The sequence below is a fragment of the Castor canadensis genome, chromosome 1 (genome assembly GCF_047511655.1).
Source record: "Castor canadensis chromosome 1, mCasCan1.hap1v2, whole genome shotgun sequence".
Classification (NCBI taxonomy): domain Eukaryota; kingdom Metazoa; phylum Chordata; class Mammalia; order Rodentia; family Castoridae; genus Castor; species Castor canadensis.
In genome coordinates, this window is record NC_133386.1 from 41,531,136 (window position 1) to 41,553,783 (window position 22,648).

At 36.5% G+C, this 22,648-nt stretch overlaps 1 long non-coding RNA gene and 1 pseudogene across 1 annotated transcript in view; one reads left to right on the plus strand and one right to left on the minus strand.

Moving 5' to 3' along the window:
* Nucleotides 1–18,079, plus strand: part of LOC141423965 (uncharacterized) — a 76,304-nt gene extending 58,225 nt beyond the window's left edge. The window contains exons 6-7 of the long non-coding RNA XR_012448725.1: nt 12,306–12,467; nt 15,680–18,079. This is a non-coding gene — a long non-coding RNA (uncharacterized lncRNA). The remainder of the gene's footprint in view (nt 1–12,305; nt 12,468–15,679) is intronic.
* Nucleotides 5,191–5,697, minus strand: LOC109701691 (HIG1 domain family member 2A pseudogene; annotated as a pseudogene).
* Nucleotides 18,080–22,648: the final 4,569 nt, after the last annotated feature.

The window sequence follows — 22,648 nt, forward strand, 5'->3', positions numbered from 1 at the left end:
CACTCTGCCACTTGAGCCATATCTCTAGTGCATTTTGCTTTGTTTATTTTGGAGCTCAGATCTCAAAAATTGTTTGCCCAGGCTGACCTTGAAGGGAAATTCTCCCATCTTAGCCTCCCAAGTAGCTAGGATTACAGGCATGAACCACCAGTGCCTGGCTTATTTTTAAACTGTCAGTAAAACACATATTATCCATCTTTAGTTTTTTATTTCTGGTTATAGTCTTGTTTAGCAATGGGTCTGCTTTGTAAATTTGCTATAATAGGGCTAGAGTAAAAAAACTATTAAAGCATTTATTCTTATTTATTTATTTATTTATGTTTATTTCGTAGATTTCTTTTTTAACCTTTGGATTGAAATGTTGTAATCACTGAGCCATGTCACCATTCTTTGAGAGACATAGTTATCTTTTATTTCAGTTTTAGGATATTCATTTCAAAAACTGTTTTTCTCAGGTAAGATTTCCCAGTGGTTTCTGAGCCCCTGCCAAGTGATAAAAATATCTGGTTTGTTCTAATATACATTGTGCTGCTTTTACCTCTTCAAAAATACAAGGATGTTTTCCATTAAAAGTAAACCCCAAATAGAAAAATCTCAGTTTTTAAAAAGTTTTCCAGTACTAGTTATAATAACTAACATCTAGGCAATGTGTGCTATTAAAGTTCGTATCACTCAATTAAATTCTCACAATAATTCATGCAAGTACTATTATCTCTATTTTTGGATGAAGAACATTAATATTTATAAAGCTAAAACAACTTGCCTCAAATGACAATAATGTGTGACCACACATAATTAACACAGATTTCATCTAAAATAAGTGAATCATTATCCTTGCTCTGTGAGTCAGAAGTACAGGTTGAGAAAAACACTCTTTAAAAATGTCCACCAAGATAATAAGCAAAGGGGAAATTGGAGAAGAAATCTTCAACTGTGACAAAATTTAAAAAGATCTCAATTTGATATTAAAAGCCCTGAAGAATATTTCTCAGATATAATTTGTTCAAAATCAAATTGAACACTGAGAGCTATGTACAGTTCCCTACTTTGTGCACTGTGCAGTGCTGTGGGGAATTCGTGGAGGGAGTGCCCAAGATTCACACCACAATCATGGGCTCACAGACTGGAGGCAGAGTGGATTGCAAGAAGGACCACTAGCTGAGAGGAGTCTGTTTTTCCATCATAATTAAGAAAGAGCAGTGGGGTCAGAGGAAAAAGTGTCCAAAGAAGATGTGATCTCTTCATTTTCTGATCAAACTAATTAAGAAAATTAGGATAGGGAGCATGGTAACCTTGTAACACCACAACAGAATTGGACACCTGAAGGAAATTTTCCTAGATACAGCTACTCTGAAGACAAATTTTAAAACACATTGAAAATAACTGATTTTGAGCAATACAAGAAATAACAAGTATAAACTGTAAAAATTTAACATAATAAAATTATTATATAAGGACAATTAAAAAGAAATATATTCAAAATGTCTTGAAAGGAATGAAAGAATAAGACACTATTATATACTAAAAAGCAGAATTAGAGATTCCGGAGAGAGATCCAAGATGGTGGCTAGGATAGGGAATCAGAAATCCTAAGTTCTGTGAATCCAGAAACCTTCTTGAGACATCAGAGCTACACTTGGATAATTCTGCTTGCTTCTAGTCAAAATAATAACTGCCATTACAGGTGTAGATTAAATTCAAAGATTGACCCTTAAAACAGCCTTTAATTGCACCTAACAGCTTTAAAAATCCGCACAACACAGCCAGCAAGGCGTGGCCAGCCCTGGAAAAAAAAAAGCTCCCCACCCCCTGTTGTTTCTCTTTCTCTCTCTCTTTTTCTTTTCTTCCCAACAAGCAGAAGACAAAACATCAATCAGAATCAAACTCTGTGACACACCTAGTCTGTGGAAAGCCTCTGTACACCATGCCACACTGAGAAAAGCAACACCATTTCTCCCTGCCAGCCAGCTCCAAAACAGCTTGCATGAATCTGCAGAATGAACAGGTGAGCATCATGCACAGCTCCCCTTCTCACCCCCTCCAAACATAACCCAGCACAGCCCCTGGACAGACCAAATCCCTCCCAACAAAACCAAAAAACATAAATGGTGAACTGTAATCTAACACCAACAGCAGAGGTGGGGGTGGAGAATGAGGGGTGAGGCAAAGAGCTGAACTCTCAGCACTGAACTCTCAGTGAACTAACACAGGTAAAGCAGCAAAGGCTGACAGCAGGGGAAGGGTGACAAGCCAACCTCCCAGAGGAGCTTCTAGCATCCAGCAGAGGTTGGGAGAGGCACAAAGGCTAAGAGCAGGGATGGGTGACAAGCCGACCTCCCAAAGTGGGGCAGGTGGTGGATCCTAGAGCTGATCTCCTGGGACAGAGGCAGCATTCAAAACTAAATTGCTTCACCTTGCTGGTGGAGAAGCTGACCAAATAGAGTTTCAGCCAAAGGGAAATGCAGCTGCTGCCTGGTGAAAACAACAGATCTAACTACCCTGCATGAACTGGTAGACTTACCTAAGCTCTCAATTACAACTAACCTGTGGACAGAATGATCAAATACTACTCACAAACCAATCAACTGGTGAGACCACATCAGAGCTTCTGTTTGTATGCCAATACCAGGATTGGATGCCCAAGGAATAACTCCTGAATTTTACCAAAAGTCTGAACTTTTTGTTGTTCCTGAACCTGTGTTTTTTTGTTTGTTGTTTTTGTCTTTTTTTGTTGCTTTCGGGTTTTTTTGTATTATTAACTTCATTATCACCATTTTCTTATCCCTATTCTTACCCCCTTCACATTTCCGCCTTCTTCCTCCCAACTAGTCTTTCTGTCCCTATCATCCACTTTGTCACCCATCTTCACATCTCCCTCTTACCCTCCCCAACCACACTACCTCTCCATACTACACACTCATTACCTGCTGACTAGCCTACTGTACCAACTGTACACACCCCCATCCCTCTGCAATCCCTGACACAACCTCCACTACAACAACAGAAATACACCCAAACAAACACAAGGGTCACAAAACCTAGCAGCTCTCATACTTCTTCCTCCACCCACCCACCCCTTTTCCTATCCCCCCTTTTAATGCCACCTTTACCAACTTCCCAAATTTCTGTATCTAACCTAATAACCATTACCCTACAATTCTCGCTGTTTGCAGATATTATCAACAAGGGGTTTTCTATATAAACAGTTGGTCTGGCATTGAACCTGTGAATTTGTTATTGCTAAGTTATACCTAAAGGCCAGGGACAGAAAGAGCACATAAACCTATCTAACAAGCAAATCAGTCACAATACAAAAAGTAAACCAGGAAAAGAAATCAGGAAATCAAAACAACTAACTAGTCTATCAAAAACAGTTGCACAGCACCAACTGGAGTGATGGGAAGAAGAAAAAGTGATGGAAAACACTCTCCTCAAAAAAATAATCAAAGACAGGATTCAGAGGGAAATGAAAAAAATGGATACCCAGTTCCTGACCCTAACAAAACAATGATAAATGTCACTAAGGAGTGCAGTGACATCCACAAAAAAACTCTCAAATAAGAAATCTTGGAAGAAACCTCTGAGAAATTCATGGAGAAGATGCACCAGAACGTACAATATGCACTTAAGAAATTTTAGGACACCAAAAATAAAGAATGTAAGAAACACAGAAATGACTAAATGAATTCAGAGAGGAGTTCAACAAACACCAAAGTGAAGCAAAGAATGCTATAAATGAGAGATATATGAATTAATGATGACAACACAAAATATAAAAGAGCAGTTGAACAAAGATATGGAAAACCTCAGAAAAAAGAATCTAACAGAAATCCTGGGAATAAAAAGTACCTTTGGTCAAACAAAAAACACAGTGGAAGGCCATTCCAGCAGACTAGATTAAGTAGAAGACAGAATCTCAGAGCTTGAAGATAAAATAGAAATTGAAGAAAAAAACAGAAGATATCTTAGTCAAGCACTCAAGAGCTGTGAAAGGAATATTCAAGAGCTGTGAAAGGAATATGCAAGAACTTAGTGATTCCATCAAAAGACCAAACCTGAGAACATGGGCATTGAAGAAGGAGAAGAGGTGCAAGCCAAAGGGATACATAATATATTCAATAAAATGATAACACAAAACTTACTATGTCTTGAGAAAGTTTTGCCCATTCAGGTACAGGAAACCTTCAGGACACCAAATAGACTTGACCAAAATAGAACCTCTCACGGCATATTATCATTAAAATAACAAGCGCAGAGAACAGAGAAAGAATACTGAAGGTTGTAAGTGAGAAAAAAACAAATAATTTATAAAGGTAAACCCATCAAAATAACAGCAGATTTCTCAATGGAAACATTAAAAGGAAGAAGGGCAAGGAGTGAGGTATTTTGGGCACTGAATGAAAATAATTTCAGCCCTAGGATACTCTACCCAGAAAAACTATTGCTGTCTCCGGCCATCCCATCCTGAGCACGCCCGATCTCATCTTCAGAAAAACTATTGCTCAAAATCGACAGAGCAATGAAAATCCTCCACAAAAAACAGAAACTAAAACAATCTATGACCATTAAGCCACCACTACAGAAGATTCTGCAAGGAATTCTGCACACAGAAGATGAAAGCAAACAAAATGAGAGAATGGGAAGTATCAAACCACAGCAGAAGAAAAGACAAGGAATCAGAGAGCAGCATCGATTCAGCTGCACACATTCAAATCCTCAAACAACAAAAACAACTGAATGGCAGGAATCACAACATACTTATCAGTATTAACACTGAATGTCACTGTGCTCAACTCCCCCATCACAAGACATCATCTGGCAAACTGGACTAAAAAGGAAGATCTGACAACCTGTTGTTTACAAGAGACCCATCTTAGTGACAAAAATAAACACTGGCTTAAGGTAAAAGGCTGAAAGAAGACTTACCAAGCCAATAGACCCCCAAAACAGGCAGGAGTAGCAATACTTCAAACTTACATTGGTCAAACAAGATAAAGAAAGATACTAATAAAAGGGGAAATACACCAAAAGGAAATAATATAATAATTATCAACTTATATGCACCTAATTTCAGTGCACCCAATTTCAGCACTAAAGGACTTCTTTTTTTTTTTTGAGTTCTTCAAACTACAGGTGGATGAGAGTTTATTAAATAGGGATTGGAAGGGATGTGGCACAAATATTAGTATGCTACACCCAAAGTAAACTGAATCTGGGATTTCTGAAAAAAATCCTTAGGTTACAACTGCCACTTTCTCCCTCAACGACACAGGGACCTGTCACAGGAGGGGCAGAAATAAGTCTTTTGGCAGGGCTGCTGGTTGCTCCCGAGTTTTGGAATGATCTCTGAGGAGCTTTCAAGGCCCGGTCGTGGGTGCAGGATCGTGACTTCATAGCAGATGCAGCTAAACCCAATAAGACAGCTGAGACCATGGAGCCCTGGGTGGTGATCTGGGTGCACATCATGAGCTGGGAGCACTGGCTGTGGCCCCGGTGGAAGCAGTAGAGGCCATAGGTGAGGGTAGCTGCCATGCCGAGGCAGCCTATGGGTACCATTGGGTTCTCATGGGTCTTGCAAATAAACTTTTCCTCAAAGCCTTCCAGATTGCTGTCTACGGTGGGATGAAAGCCCTCAATGACTGGGGGCTGCGATGATTTAAAGGGTGCCTCAGGAGTCGCAGGGCCGGGAGCTGACATGTTCGTAGAAATAGCAGTGGGAGAAAACTCAGACACTGTGCTAAAAGACTTAAAAACACAAATAGATTCCAACACGTTGGTAGTGGGAGACTTTATTACCTTCTATCCCAATAGATAAGTCATCCAAACAAAAAATCAACAAAGAAGTCCTAGAACTAAATGACAACACAGATCAAATGGACGTAACTGATGTCTACAGAATATTTCATCTGACAACAGCATAATATACATACATTCTTATCAGCAGCCCATGGAATGTTCTCTAAAATAGGTCATATCTTAGGGCACAAAGCAAGCCTCAGCAAATATAAGAAAATAGAAATAACCCCCTGCATTCTATCTGATAATAATGCATAAAAACTAGAACTTGACAAAAAAAACAACAGCAGAAAATATGTAAATAATTGGAGGCTAAATAATACATTGCTCAGCTGTCAGTGGGTCATATAAGAAATAAGAGAGGAAATCAAAAGGCTCCTGGAAGTTAATGAAAATGAAAACACCACCTATCAGAACCTCTGGGACACAGTAAAGGCAGCCCTAAGAGGAAAGTTTATAGCGCTGAGTGCATTTACTAAAAGGACAGAAAGATCTTAAATAAATGACATAATGCTACATCTCAAACTCCTAGAAAAACAAGAACAAGCAAAGCCCAAAACAAGCAGGAGAGAAATAATAAAAACAAGGGCCAAAATTAATGAATTAGAGACTGAAAAAAAAAAAAACATACAAAGACTCAATGAAATAAAATGATGGTTCTTTGAAAAAATAAACAAGATTGACTAGTCCCTGGCAAATCTGACTAAAATGAGGAGGGAAAAGATTCAAATGAGTAAAATCAAAATGAAAAAGGGGAGAAACAACAAACACTAAGGAAACCCAGGGAATCACCAGAGACTACTTTGGGAACCTATAATCCAATAAATTGGAAAGTCTTGAAGAAATGGACAAATTTATAGATACTTACGACCATCCAAAACTGAACGAAGAGGATATTAACCTCCTAAACAGATCTATAACATGTAAAGAACTTAAAGCAGCAATAGTCTTACAAAAAAGGAAAGTCCAGGACCTAACAGATTCTCAGCTGAATTCTACCAGACCTTTGAAGAAGAACTAATACCAATACTCCTTAAACATCTCTACAAAACAAAAAGGAAAGGAATACTGCGTAACTCATTCAATGAAGCCAGTGTTATGCTCATCCCAAAACCGGACAAGGAGAAATCCAAAAAGGAGAACTACAGGCCAATCTCCTTAATGAACATCTCCTTAATGAATGTAAAAATCCTCAATAAAATAATGGCAAACCATATCCAACAACATATCAGAAAGATCATTCACCAATGACCAAGTCAGCTTCATCTCAGGGAATGCAGGGATGGTTCAACATGTGCAAATCAATAAATGTAATATAGCACATTAATAGCAGCAAAGACAAAAACCACTTGATCATCTCAATAGATGCAGAAAAAGCATTTGATAAGATCCAACACCACTTCATGATAAAAGCTCTAAGAAAACTAGGAATAGCTCTAAGAAAACTAGGAATAGAAGGAATGCACCTCAACATTATAGAGGCTATATATGACAAAGCTATAGCCAACATCATATTTAATGGGAAAAACTGAAACCATTTCCCCAAAAGTCAGGAACAAGACAAGAATGCCCACTCTCCCCACTCCTATGCAACATAATCCTGGAATTTCTAGCCAGAGCAATAAGGCAAGAAGAAGAAATAAAAAGAATGCAAATAGGTAAAGAAATAGTCAAAATATCTCTGTTTGTAGATAACATGATCCTGTACCTCAAAGACCCAAAAAACTCCACCCAAAAACTCCTAGATACCATAAAAAGCTTCAGCAATGTAGCAGGATACAAAAATCTTTCTATACACCAACAATGAACAAATTGAGAAAGAATAAAGGAAAACAATTCCATTTACAACAGTCTGAAAAAAACTCAAATACCTAGGAATAAACTTTAAAAAGGATATAAATTACCTCTACTAGGAGAACTACAAGCCACTGAAGAAAAAGTTCGAGGAAAACTACAGAAGGTGGAAAGATCTTCCAGGCTCATGGATTGGCAGAATCAACATAGTAAAAATGGCTATTTTATCTAAAGTAATCTACATGTTCAATGCAATTCCCATGAAAATCACAATGATATTCATCACAGAGATTGAAAAATCTACCCTAAAGTTCATTTGGCAACACAAAAGACTGCAAATAGCCAAGGCAATACTGAGCAAAAAAGGGCAATGATAGAGGCATCACAATATCCAAATTCAAACTATACTACAGAGCCATAGCAATAAAAACAGCATGGTACTGGCACAAAACCAGATATGAAGAACAGTGGAACAGAATAGAGGACCCGGATATGAAACCACACAGCTATGCCCACCTTAATTTTGACAAAGGCACCAAAAATATATGATAGAGAAAAAAAGCCTATTCAACAAATATTGCTGGAAAATGGTTATCTGCCTGCAGAAAACTAAGACTAGATCCATACCTGTCACCCTGTACTAGTATCAACTCAAAGTGGATTACGGACCTTAATATCAGACACAAAACATTGCAGTTAGTACATGAAAAAGCGTGGAATACTCTGGAAGGCAAGGACTTCCTCAGTAGAACTCCAGCAGCCCAGCAACTAAGGGAAAGGATGGACAAATGGAACCTCATGAAATTAAAAAGCTTCTGCACAACAAAAGAAATGGTCTCTAAACTGAAGAGACCACCCACAGAGTGGGAGAAAATATTTGTGACAAAGGACTGATAACCAGAATATACAGAGAGCTCAAAAAACTAAACTCCCCCAAAATCAATGAACCAATAAAGAAGTGGGCAACTGAAGTAAATAGAAATTTTTTAAAGGAAGAAGTCCAAATGGCCAAAAACACATGAAAAAATGCTCACCATCCCTGGCCATAAAGGAAATGCAAATCAAAGCCACACTAAGATTCCACCTCACTCCTGTTAGAATAGCTAGCATCAAGAACACCACCAACAACAAATGTTGGGGAGGATGCAGGGAAAAAGGAACCCTCATACACTGCTGGTGGGAATGTAAGCTAGTACTACCACTTTGGAAAACAATATGGAGGCTTTTAAAAAAACTATACGTAGAACTGCCATACAATCCAGCAATACCACTGGATTACCTGAAGGAATATACCTGAAGGAATGTGACTCAGATTATTACAAAAATACCTGTGCACCCATGTTTATTGCAGCACTATTCACAATAGCCAAGGTATGGAAACAGCTAAATTGCCATACAACCAATGAATGGATTATGAAAACATGGTATTTATACACAATGGAATTTTACTTAGCCACAAAGAAGAATGAAACTTTGTCATTCACAAGTAAATGGATGGAACTTTAGAAGATCATCTTAAGCAAAGTTAGCCAGGCTGAGGGCCCAAAATCGCATGTTCTCCCTCATATCCGGATTATAGAACTAAAACAAATACAGGAATATTATTAGACATGGGTCATAAACTAAGGGTAGAATGTGCATAGGAGGAGTCAGGAAAGGGAAAGAAACCTAAAACTTGAACGTGCTTACTGTAAAGGAGGGAATATAGTAATCTTAAACTGACAGGAGGCCACTATGGGAAGGGACCAGGAAGTAGCAAAGAGGTCTGTTGTTTTCTCTTCAACAAAATCAGAGAACAAGAGAGCAGAATAGATTCCGCCTGGAAGTGGGGTGTGGGGGGAGAGTAGGTGACCCAAACAATGTATATACATGTGAGTAAATGTAAAAATGATAAAATTAAAAATATATAAATAAAAATAAAAAGCAGAATTAGAAAAAGTTCTAGCATTAAGATATCGACATTGGAACAAAAATTTCAATGAAAAAGCTTAAAAATAAAGTAGTTACAACTGAAGAGAAAGCAAGTGCCAGCTAACTGTAAAAAATATTCTAGGTAGAATATTCCGAGGAACATAAAGAAATTCACATATGAAAAAGTCATGAGGGTAGAATAAGATTGTCCATGTCATACATACATTAGAATACATTTTTTAGGCCTAACAAGTTGCTTGAAGCCAATTCATACTCTGTCACCTGACCTAGGAAGCTTCCTCATCCTGGGTGGCTGTTTGCAAGAGAGCCACTTGTTTCTCATCCCACAGATTCAAAACTGCACTGCTACTGACCATGATAAAACCTAATTGCCAACACTAGATCATGTAAACAAGCCCTCCTTCATGCATTTTTGTGGGGTTTTTGTTGTTGTTTTGAGAGGGGGTCTTGCTATATAGCCCAAACTGGACTCAAACTTGCAATCCTCCCACCTCTGCCTTCCGAATGCTGGGATTACAGGTGTGCACTATGACCCCTAGCTCAGGAATCTTTTCTTTAAACTAACCAATCCATACTCCCCCTGGGAAATCCTAAAGTATAATTCCCATGGACCCTAATAAAGGTATAAACCCGCAAGTCCTCTCTCTTTCTCTAGCTCTCCTCCTGCAGAGTTGAGCATTCTGCTGTGTCCAGTCAGCCCTCATGGGCAACCTTCTTCTCTTGTAGATATGTGATTTTTAAAATGTTTCTGTTATTTTATGTGTTTGGTTGTGTTGACTTTTCTGTCTCGACTGGTTGACATGCTCCAACATAACTCTCCTCCTGGTCAGGGCTTTCTTAGAGAGTGGCTATTTCAATAGGAATCAACTGGTACAGGTCATGCAGGAGCTGGAAACATGGCTGCCTGTACAATCTACTCCCTGTGAGAGGAACACCTGGACATACATCAGGCACCTAGGCATCAGTCAATTCACCAGGATAAAGAAGTGTCCTATGAAAAGCACACTTAAACACCCATGACCTCCCACCCTGGGGGCCCAAGACAAGGCTTGAATTCATAGCCACTCTCCAGAGAAAAACCCTAAACCAAATTAACAGAAAATCACATCAAACCAACAATATTTAATGAGGGTTTCAGAATAAAAGATACAGAGAATAGATTAGAGTTAATATCAAAAATTATATTGGACAAGACTATTCAACATTGATAAGACAAATAAGTACTTAGAGAAATGCATGTGCTATCACCCATAATCTATTCCAATAGACAATGACAATTTAGAGTGCCTATTGCTGCAGGATGTGATAACACAACCCTACAATTCCAGGCAGTAAGATCTCAAGTTCAAAGACATTATGAGTTATATAGATAAAAAGGCTCTGTCTCAAATAATAAAAAACCTAAAGTCAATTTTCAATTCTTAATATCATACTGCAAAAATATAATATTAATTTGGTGGTATAATGAATCAGGGCAATAGAAAACCATATTTCTTCATTTCTCAAAGAATCATCAAAATTGGGAATGGTACTTCATGCCTGTAATTCCAGCACTTGAGAGGCTGAGACAGGAGGAATGCAAATTTGAAGTCAGTTTAGACTACATAGTGAAACCCTGTTTCCAAAAGCAACAACAAAAACCCCCACCACATTAATGAAGACTATTTCACTTCTGAAATTGTAGAAAACAAAGACATCATTTTAAAGATATTAAAGTATATGTGCACCATTCAGTGAAACTAAAAAATAAGCTATATATCTTACAACTTCGCTGAAAAGATAAAAAATATTGACCATACCAATAAATATTAACATAAGAAGATAATAGAAGACCAGGTCTGAAGTAACACTTAAGAAAATAAGATAAAATGTTCCGCTAACACAAAAATCCTTTCATTTGTAATAACAAAGTTTTTTTAAAAAAACTAAAAAATAAATCTAGGGAAAATAGTTTTTAAATACCTAAGGTAAAATAGAAGCAAATGTATTAGACATTAAAATTAAAGTAATGATTTTTAACAATAACATTTAACAGTGATGAATTAAAGACAAAGAAATTAAGTCATTTTATATAAGACTGATAAATATAATCTACACAAAGTTTAAAACAGCTCTGAATGTTTATGAACCAAAAAACTTGGCATCAAAATACAGAAAACTAAAGGGACATGCAAAGAAATCCATAAATATACATGATAGAAGGTGACTTAAAAGCACCTGTTTTAGCCAGGGGGCATGATACATAGACAGAAGGATCATTAAGGGTCTTAAGTTCTGAAAAACATCCTTATCAAGACAGAAGAGTACTTGGCTAGGGTATCTTAGCCTACCCTAGGTGTAGCCAGAGAATCTGAAGCAGAGACCAGCGCTGACTGTTTCTGGAGGCCCTGGCATAACAAGTGGGACAGAACAGAGGCAGGGCAAGCTTCCCTCTCAAGGACTGAGCAGGGCCTGGCAAAAAGCAGGGCGCATTCTGTACCTCAAGGAGCTACCAGTCAGGATTTCTTTATCTGAAGTCAACTTTCCAAAACTTCAAACTAAAAAGTAGGAAGAGAAGGGGCATCTAAGAGACATAAGGAACCTTCTGCAACTGATAGAAGGTACAAGCCATCTCAGGAAGGACTGGAACAGGAGTAGGAGACCTGCCTAGAAACAGGGTTGCCTGTCTGTCACTCTGACTTTTCTCTCTGGGGCTGTGTTGTTCTAATGTATCTTTCCCTTAGTCTGCTGCCTACTTCTCTAACTTCTCCTTGCACACTGCTCACTAACTCTTGTTCTTTCAGGTCTTCTACATGATGTATCCAGATACAAAGTCCCTTTGGAGACTGTGCCCTGACTTCAAATGTCCACAGGAGAAAACTGAATAGGAAGAGGAAGAAAGTCAGAGGAAGAGATTGTGAGAGAAGGGGTTTTAGAGAAATTGAAAAAAAAAAATGGAAAGGAAGGTAAAGGTTTTCAACACTGACTATGGGTGAGGGCGTTTCTTATTAAAAATTAAGAGGGAAAAAAACTACTGGAATTTAAATTTAGGCATAGACGAACATTTGTTATTTATTTGTTATTTATTTCTATAATAGTTCAAAGTCTTCTTGAATTTATTGATACAAGATTCTTTCATAATTCCTCTCCTCTTTCTTTTCCACCTTTTTATGGGTTCTTGCCTAACACAGTTGGGAGATTATAGCCAAGTTTCTCCTCTATGAAGAATAAATCCAAGCAAACTTGTAAATTAAGATGTAAAAAGCTGTTCAACGCAGAATTTTATGCTTTATTATCTTTACTGGCTTTACCTTTCCAACTCTTAGATAAAAAAGAACAAGCTGGAAAACCCCTTATTTCTATAATAACAATGTGCTATATCCATGTCCACGTAAGCTATTAAACTGCACTTTAGCTATGGGGAGATTTTCTGCATGTTGATCCTTTTAGCTGTTCTCTGTCTCAAGTAGGGAATATGAGGTTTGCTTTTATTTTGCTGCTGCTTTTTTGGTTTGGCTTTGCTTTTCAGAACAAAACTGTGTTAAGGAAAAAATAGTTTTGTTCATGAGACACAGCATTTTTTTTAAACTAATATTTCAATGGCTTAAGATGATTAGTGTCCCATAAACACAAATGAAGAAGAGAAAGATGCAGTGAAAACAGGCCTTGGGTTATATTGTAAGAAACTGGATTTAAAAGGAAGCTGAATTCAAGCCCTTGAGAAGTCCAATTTAATTTCCTGTAGAGTAAATCCGTTCACAGGGGCCTGTGGATAAGTTTGTTGTTTAGCACTTCACTGAGTCTCTTTTTGAACTTTACAAAGAAGCAGACCCAGGGTCACAAGGTCTCAGAGCTTTGCCTTGTTCTCAGTGGGAGTGGAACATCTCCTGACACACTGCTCTGACCCTTTAATACAAGGTCATTGCCTTTCACTTTTGATCACTGGCTAGAAACTAACCCTCTGCAGAGAACTGCTTTGTTAACTTTGGTCATACCTTACATTCCTGGTAAAAGCTAAAGGATTACTGGAGAGAGAAAACGGGCCAAAAACTAAAGTAGCTAGGTGTTTTATGCATTGTCTATATTTCTAGGAGGAGAATATATTTTTGTCTCACAAATATCACAATTTGCTTTCAAAATTTTGAACTCTGTATCCACCATTTGTTATTATTTTTTTCTTTTAGTTATTTACTTTTATAAGCAGAAATATACATTCTTGCTAGGAAAAACAAAACCTTTTCCTGGAACATAGTAAGTTCTCCAGTGGAATTCTCCTGGGCCCTCTGTCCATTCTCTCTATCACCAAGAAAATGCATGTGAAGAATTTCAGGGAGATAGGACTCTCTCCAAGTTTGCAGTGTGTAATAGCCAAGCTGAGACTTGAAGTCCTAGGACTTACAGCGAATATTCTTCTCACGACGAGCTGTCACCTTTGAATAGAATAGATGAGTGGTCCTTTTCTGTCTGGACTTTCTTGATGCCTTATGTACCATACCTCAACTTTTACAGCGAGGGAGGATGTCAATGAAAATGGAGATGATTGATAGTAGTGCCTGCTGTCTGGTATGCTCTCATCTGCTAAGGGCAAATTCATGGCAGAATCCTGGAAAGCTTCTCTTGGTTGTCCTCACAGGGGTGCTGAATGGCTTCCAAGAGCAGCATGGTGGAAGATTGTCTCACCAGCTGCTATAGTTTGGATCTGGGATGTCACCCAAAGGCCTGTGTGTTAAAGGCTTGATTCCCAGATAGGTACTGTTGGGATGAGGAATAAATCTGAAGAAATGGGGTTTACAGGGGAGGACTGCAGTTTTGGCCATATGCCCTTAAAGGACAATGTGGCACCCCAACCTTCCTCTTTTGCTCTTTCTTTCCCATCCTGGTCATGACACATGATGTGGTTATGATGTGCTGCCTCACCACAGACCCTAAAGTAACAGAGCCAACCAATCAAAGTCCAAAACCACCAAAACTCTGAGCCAAAGTAAGCCTGTCTTCTTTTTAAGTTGACTGATCTCAGGTATTTGTTACAGTAATAGAAAGCTGACTAACACACTGGCTAAATATGTTTTACTAAATTCAGAAGTTTTGTTTTCTTTCTCATATCATGAATTTTCACTCAGTGTCATTTAGTTAGAAAAAGTTGATGTAGCTTAACAGCAGAGAATAGGTCTCTATGAGATCTTAGTCTGTACAGAGTCTCCCATATTACATTTTTGCACAGTGTGATACTGTTGAAAATATTTACTCTAATTTTTTTCTTTTTGACTGACTGAAAATAAACACATAATCAATACACCTACCAATGGTAAGGCACTTAAATATTTCATGAACAGTTGGGAGAAATTTAGTTAAACCTTGAAATTCATTTAATAAATTGCTAGCATTTTTAAATTTTCAAAGTACACAGGAAAACTTTCATCTCAGATTTTACTTTTTATGTTCAATTTTGCTCAGAAAAAGCAAACTTCCTATAAATTTAGTTGTAATATGATTTTAACTCATCTCAGTTCTCAAACTAAACTTAGTGATACTTGAAGGGGGAAATCAAGTAATTTTAAACATTTGAATGCTTTAAATGTCCCATGGGCATTTTATGAGAAAAATTAACTATGACAAGATTAAATTATTTAAACTTTTTATCAAAATGGTGGCATGCAAGTCCAAAAGTACTATTGCCAATATATATTTTAAGTGACTATCAATATTATAATTCACTACATTTCACTGTAGGGAAATTAATGAAGATTTATTTTCATTTTATATCAACCCATTTATATCCAATTTACAATGACTTATTTGGTTACATTATATAAACCAATAAAAATGTTTCTAGGCTAAATAGCTTAAGCCAAGTATCTTGACGTTTAAAATACTCAGTTATGGTATTTTTTTTTTCTTGACTCTGAGCTCTCTGTATGCATGATGTACTTAGCAAAACTCTGTTAGTTTCAGATTGCATTAAGTTGCCAAAGTGTAATGGCTTCTCAAAGTCTATGTTTTTGGTGTTCTTTATTTGATAAGAATAATATTTCTTTATAGGAAGTTAGCATTGCCTCAAGAGCAAAGGACCTTTTGTCCACTCAAATTTGTCATAGTTTTTATTACTATTATAAATGCATTGTGCTGGTGACAGGATTTTCAAATTCAAGAACTAAAGGAGTGTGTCTTTCCTTTGTAGTGTTGGCACTATCGGTTGGTGGCTGATTTTTGGCCAGGACACCTGTGTAAGCACATGCCCTGAGTGGGCTGTATCCAGCAGACAGGAACTAATGGACCAGAAAACACACTCGACTCCCAACATCTACTGGAGTCTCCTCATCTTCCGAGTTAGTGAATGGAATTTGAAAAGACCAAAATGTGCAAAAGAAGGAGACTGGGCCCTAGGAAAAACTGTAAAAAAATTAGATTCTTCATGCTACAATCAACTTCCATGTACTTTCCTCCTTCCTCCACAACTCCTGCATTTTGGCCACCAGCCTATCATTTTCCTTTGTTAGCAAGTAACTCATTCCTGCTAAGATTAAGCTATTACCTGATGTAATGTTCTGTTAAGTTAATGTATCCTGTGACACTTTCCTTTCTATTTTTTGGTTTTGTTTTATTTTTGGCAGTACTGGAGTTTGAACTCAGGGCCTTGCTCTTGCTAGGCAGGTGCTCTACCACTTGAGCCACTCTTCCAGCCCTTCCTTGTTATAAAATTCACTTAAATGCCACTCTCTGAATCCCCAATCCCCTCCACCCAGCACACAGACACACTACCCCACAAGTGCCCAAGCATAAAGGAGAGATATTTTAGGGTTGGAGGGCTGCTCTCTGCTCTACAACTTGCACTATATATGCACTGACAATCCTATTGGGTGGTCTACATCAGAAGCCCTTTTCTCTCTATTATCACAAAATCCCTGAATGATTTATTTAATTATTTTCTTTCCTTGAATGAAATGATAAAAACGGTGCATTCTCAGGAAATACAAAATCACATTCATGAACTTCAGGGTTTCACAGATAAATTTTGCATCATAAATGTGCTTTGTGCTTTTAAAAATAAAAATCAGTCCAGAGTTTCTTATTTTTACAGACTTCAACTTATTTTGAAACCTAGAAGATAACAAAACCATGAAGTCATTCTCAGTATCAAAGAAAAATCAGCCACAACAAATGAGAACAAAAACAACCAAGTATGGAGGAACATGATTTTGTTCAGGTTTTTGCAATAGGGTGAACACTAGGGTAGTTTTGTTCTGGAATTTTATAGAGAGGAGTTTACAAGTTACAGGTGTGCTGAATTTATCATCGGGATTAATTTGTCAATAGGGAAGTTTAACCAGACAGCTGAATAATTGGTGTTTCTCTCTGTATCTAGCTAATTTGGGGAGAGGCTGGTCAGGAGAAGCCCAGCTCTAGTCATTCAGGAAACAAAGAATTGGAATGTGTTGGGTCTGTGTTCATCGAGGTCACAGGTAAACAAAAGAGTCATCTGCAAGTCTTGTGAGATTCAGGAGACAGTGGCAGAGAGTCTTACCAAAGTCATATATGAAGAGTGATTTTTACAGCTGTTTCTCAGACACAAAAGGGTAAATTATTTCAGAAAACAAGTGTTTTTTTTTTTAATCACGCACGTAAGATTATACAATATTTATTATTCTGTGGTTTTGTGCCTGGTACGTTTTCACTTAGCATAAGTCTCCAGTTTCATTCATGTTGTCACAGATGACAGAATTTCTTTCATTTTTATGACTGTATAGTATTACATTATGCATATATACCACTTCAATCTCAGAGAAATAGAAGTTGAAATAAGTTTACCACAGGCTGGGGGCAAAGGAAAAGGATAGAGACAGGGAAAACAGAGTACAAAGAATACTATGAATGTTCTGATAGCCAGATGAAATCATTCTTGCCAGACTCAGACAAAGTTAGAGTCAAGAGAATATGGGTGAGAATACATACCTGCCTATCTGAGACAACACTGTCTCCCACATTTTCTGAAAACCTCATAAGAAATTCCTCCTCATTCTACATACCTCCCATGCTTTTCACACCTCACAGGTATGCACACATTTATATAACAAAATTCATCTTTAATATTTTTTATGACTACAGCAATTCAGATAAGATGCTTTCCACAGAGCACTTGCCCAGCGATGGCTCCCCCCCCCACCAACAGCTGACACTAACCCTGGCTTTGTATTTACAAGTGCAATGCAGTTTATGTGAATTTCACCTTTCTTTTTAAGTGATGAAAACTTCCTCTTGCCTTAGTCTCTGAATATGCCCATAGTTTACCAGTCATGTGTATTCCCATTACAATTCTCTGCTGCTCCTAAACATTTATCTTAGTAGTCTTGGTAGAATCTTACTCTTGCTGTTGCTTGAGTAGACAGCACAGCATTTCATTTAGGAATATTTTCTAGGGATATATTGCAGTTAATGTTGGCCACATTAATAATAATAAATATTTCAAAATCATTGAAATGGATTTTTAATATTCTCATTACAAAAATATGACAAATTGGTGAGGTGATGGATATGTCAAGTAGCTTTACTGAAACTTTCTCTAATGAATAAATAGATGAAAACATCACAATATATCCCATAAATATACAAAATTGCTATTTGTTCATAAACATTAAAAAAAAGAAAACAAAAAACTGAGTTAGGTTAACTGGCTATATTCTGGGAAGTGTGTGGCTGTGATAAAGTTCAGCATTGTCTTTAATAATAGTTAAAGTAAAATCTGTAATATAATTATGCAAACTAACCATATTTCAATTTTAACATTTTTCTTTAAAATAGATGGGATGCTAGTTTTCACAACAGTTTTTATTGCCATCCTTAGGAAAAGAAAATGTTTGTAAAAGCAATTTTTTATTATTAGCATGTAATGGTTATACAGGGAGAACATTTCGTTATTTACATATGTGCCTACAACATATCTAATTAGATTCACCCCCTTATCATTCTTTCTTACCCCCCTCCCTTAGAACAGTTTCAACAAGTTTCATTGTTCTATTTTCATATATGAATACAAAATGCATCCACCATATTCACCCTCATTCACCCTTTCCTAATGCCCTTCCCCCTCCCACTGGTACTGACTGCCAGAAAAGACCTGTTTTACATTTTTATAAAAGCAATTTAAAAAAAAAATAGACCTGTAAACTAAATCTAGTGTAACAGCTCTAAAATGTTTTGGTTTCAGATCTCCTTACATTCAAAAATTATTGAGCAAACTCAAGATCATTTCTTTATATACTTTATTTTTGTTGATGTTTACTACATTGAAAATTAAGTTATTCTTTGCAGAAATAGAAAAATCAATCCTAAAATCTATATGGAAGCATAAAAGACCTTGAAATAGCAAGGGTAATCCTGAGGAAAAAAAGTAACACTGGGGGTGTCACAATAGTGGACTTCAAATTGTAACACAGAGCCATAGTAACAAAAACAGCATGGCATTGGCACAAAATCAGACACAAAAACCAATGGAATGGAAAACCCAGAAATAAAATCACACAGCTACAGCAAACTAATCTTTGACAAATGAGCAAAGAATGTACACTGGAGAAAAGACAACCTCTTCAACAAATGATGCTAGGAAAACTAGCTACCTACAGACAGAAGACTAAGACTAGACCCCAAATCTCTCACCCTGCACAAAAAATGGACTCCAAATGAATCAAAGCTATTTTATTTACTATTTTTTTTAATTTTTGAATTAGAGCTTTAATATAAAGACCTGAAACTTTGAGACTACTATAGAAAAAATAGGGAAAACTCTGGAAGACATAAGCATTGGTAATTATTTTCTGAATTGAACTGCAATTGCCCAGAAAATAAGAATAAAAACTGACAAATGGGACTGCATCAAATTTAAGTTTCTGTAGGTCAATAAAACAAAGACAAAAACCAGTTACCAGAATCAAGAGACAGCCCACAGAATGGGGGAAAATCTTCACCAGCTATTCAACACATAAAGGATTAATATAGAGAATATACAAAGAACTCAAAAAATTAAATATCAAAAAACATATAATACAATTAATAAATGGGCAAATGAATTGAACAGACTATGGTAATCAAGCACATTTCCTAAACTTACCTGATGACCCCACTACTCTTTGGCATATATTTAAAGGAATGTAAATCAATATACAAGAGAAATAACCATGTTTATTGCAGCTCTGTTCACAATAGCCAAATTGTGGAATCAGCTGATGTGCCCAACAACTGAGAAATGAATATAGATCATACATATATAATATGTAATGTTACTCATCCATAATGCAAATGAAATTATGCCATTTGCAAGAAAATGGACTGAACTGGAGGTCATCATGTTGACCGAGATAAGTCAAGTACAAAAAGCCAAATATTGCATATTCTCACTCCTTTATTGAACCTAGACCTAAAATGGTGATGATAATAATGGGGCATGAGTGTAAAAGGGGAACTGTTTAAGGGCTAGTCAGCAGAAGTAGGGGGAAAGGAAAGGACAGTGAGGGGTGAAAAGGGTTGAAATGTAGTATGTGTGTGTGTGTGTGAAAGAGAGGAAAGAGAGAGAGAGAGAGAGAGAGAGAGAAGACAGCATAATGAAATCCACCAGACAATTGAACAGAAGGAGGGGAGGATGGTAATATGATGAAGGGGGTGAACTTGTTCAAAGTACAGTGTATGAAGGTATGGAATTATTCCAATGAAATCCACTGTGTTATTAATGTTTGTTAATTAAAATATGTAATAAAAGTTATTTTAAATGATGTCTAAAAAAATAAAATTAAAACAGAAAAATTAAAGTTTAAAAGTACTTATTAACACATTAATCCTCCATCCTGGAGGATTTTAGACTTAATATACAATGTATACTAATATAAAAAATTTTATGAGAAATATTTTCCAAAGAATATAGTAAGAAAAATACCACTTTCATTTTTTATTATGAAACATTTTAATGTCTTAATATAAGACTTGATATAAGATAGTGAGATCTCGTTTTGACTTCTGCATTCTAACTTTTGCGTGTATTGTTCTTGCAGAAGTAAATGAGGAAAGCCAGCTTCACACAGAAATGTTGGAAAAGGGAAAAATAGCTTTTTAATATAATTATAAATAGTCTTCTTGGTACTACATCAAAACTCCATAAGCTTAAGTTTTTTTTAAAGATCAGTTGCAATGTTGGATCTGAAATCCTATCAATGAATTTTTCACACAGGATTACATCATAATCTACTGTTCTATTTTGCATGATAGAACAATGAATCCTTTACCCAAGCATGATCTTGCAACATTGTACATGAGTTTTATGGAAAATATTGAGTAATGCACACCTTATAAATGCTGACATGTCACGATACAATGTCAAAAAATAATGCTCATTAACCACTGCTGATCACATCGGAAACACAAAATATTGTGAAGGTCTTACTATTGTATAGAAACTTTCTCAAATTCCAGTTTTTAGTTAAAAGCCCTAATTGTAACATGACAGCAAATATTGTCAATTGTTCTCTTCAAATTAAAGTTTCACTTTTTTTCCTTTCTAGAAAATTTTTGCTCAACACCCAAGTCTCCATAATCATAGTTTGTCTGCGGTCTTTGTTTCAAGTAAAAACGGTGATCCATGAAAATGTGAACTGGTTCAGCTGGTGAGTGAAACAACTGCATTAGGACTTCCATCCAGACAGCCGGCCTCTGTTCAATATGCTGCAGGTGTGCTTTGCACCTTCTGCTTGCTGTCTTCCGAAGTGAACCTGCCTCTTTCTTCTTCCTTTGAGCACATGACAATGAAAAGCGAAATGACAACTAGGACCTATCACACGTGGAACCACTGCTGATTCTCACTGAGGAGCCAGTAGTACATCTTCAATGTAGATGTCAACAGAGAAAAGGCAAATAAGACTTTGAATGATGAGAAGAGTTTTGACCTTGAAGGGTATTGAGAACTCTGGGAGCCACCAGACCACATTTTGAGAAATGTTACTCTAGTGTGATGACTATGTAAACCAGGAGCCAGAAAATGGCATTCCTTGGACCAAGCACAAAGAAATTCATCTAATAAACTATTAAAAGTCACGAGCTCAGTAATCACTCCCAATTAGGATAGCAATTAAGAAACCAGTATTTTATAAAATACCAGTATCAATTAGAAAATATAAAGTACATAAATTTAAATCCAACACATAAGACCTATATGAAGAAAACTGTGAATGAAGGACACAAAGTTGATTTAATAGTAATAATTGTAATGAAAATAAAAGCATTATTTACTAATATATCCTTCCTAAATATCAAGTAGCACCCTGCAGTTTTTCCTTATGTCGCTTCATCCTCATAGTATCCCCACAATGTAAGTACTTTTTGAAATCCCCATTTTATAGATGAAAGAAGAAAGCATGGAGAAATTAAATGATTTTTTTTCCCCAAGTCACAAAGGTAGAGATATTACACCATGCTCTTACATGGAGAAACTCAGTTTCATAAGTCAGTTCTCCTTAAATTATCTATAATAATTCATATAATTATTGCATTATCATGGAGTCCTAATTAAAATCCCTCTTTAAAAAAATAAAACTTGACAAAGTAGTTTTATTCACATGGAAAGAGAAAAACTTTAATATCAAATCATTGTTTAAGAGAATGAAAGAGGACTTTCCCTACAAGATTCAAAAAGACTACGTGAAGTTAAAGTATTTGAGACATTGTTATATTTGGTGCAGATGTAAAGAGGTAAATGCAATGGAACAGCGTACATAAAACAGCCTCTGTATAGTTGTACTCACTACTTACTTGTGTGGTATTTCAAATCAGTAAGAGAAAGAGGAGGGCTAGCTATGTATGAATAGTTTGTGACAGAGAACTAAGCTGCACCTCTCCTTATCATAGAGTACTCAAAAACAATTTGTGAATGAATAAAAACACTAAATATGAAAAGATACAAAATATAAATAATTAAATGTAGTAGAATATTTTTATAATAAGATTTTAAAAGCTTTCCTAACCTAGATTTTTTAAATACCAAAAAACATAAAGAATAAATTAGTATATGTTACCTTATCATATGTGTGTGTGTACTAGAGTTTTGAACTCAGGGCCACATGCTTGTTAAAGTTCTCTACCACTTGAACCACATCCCAAGCCCTTTTTGCTT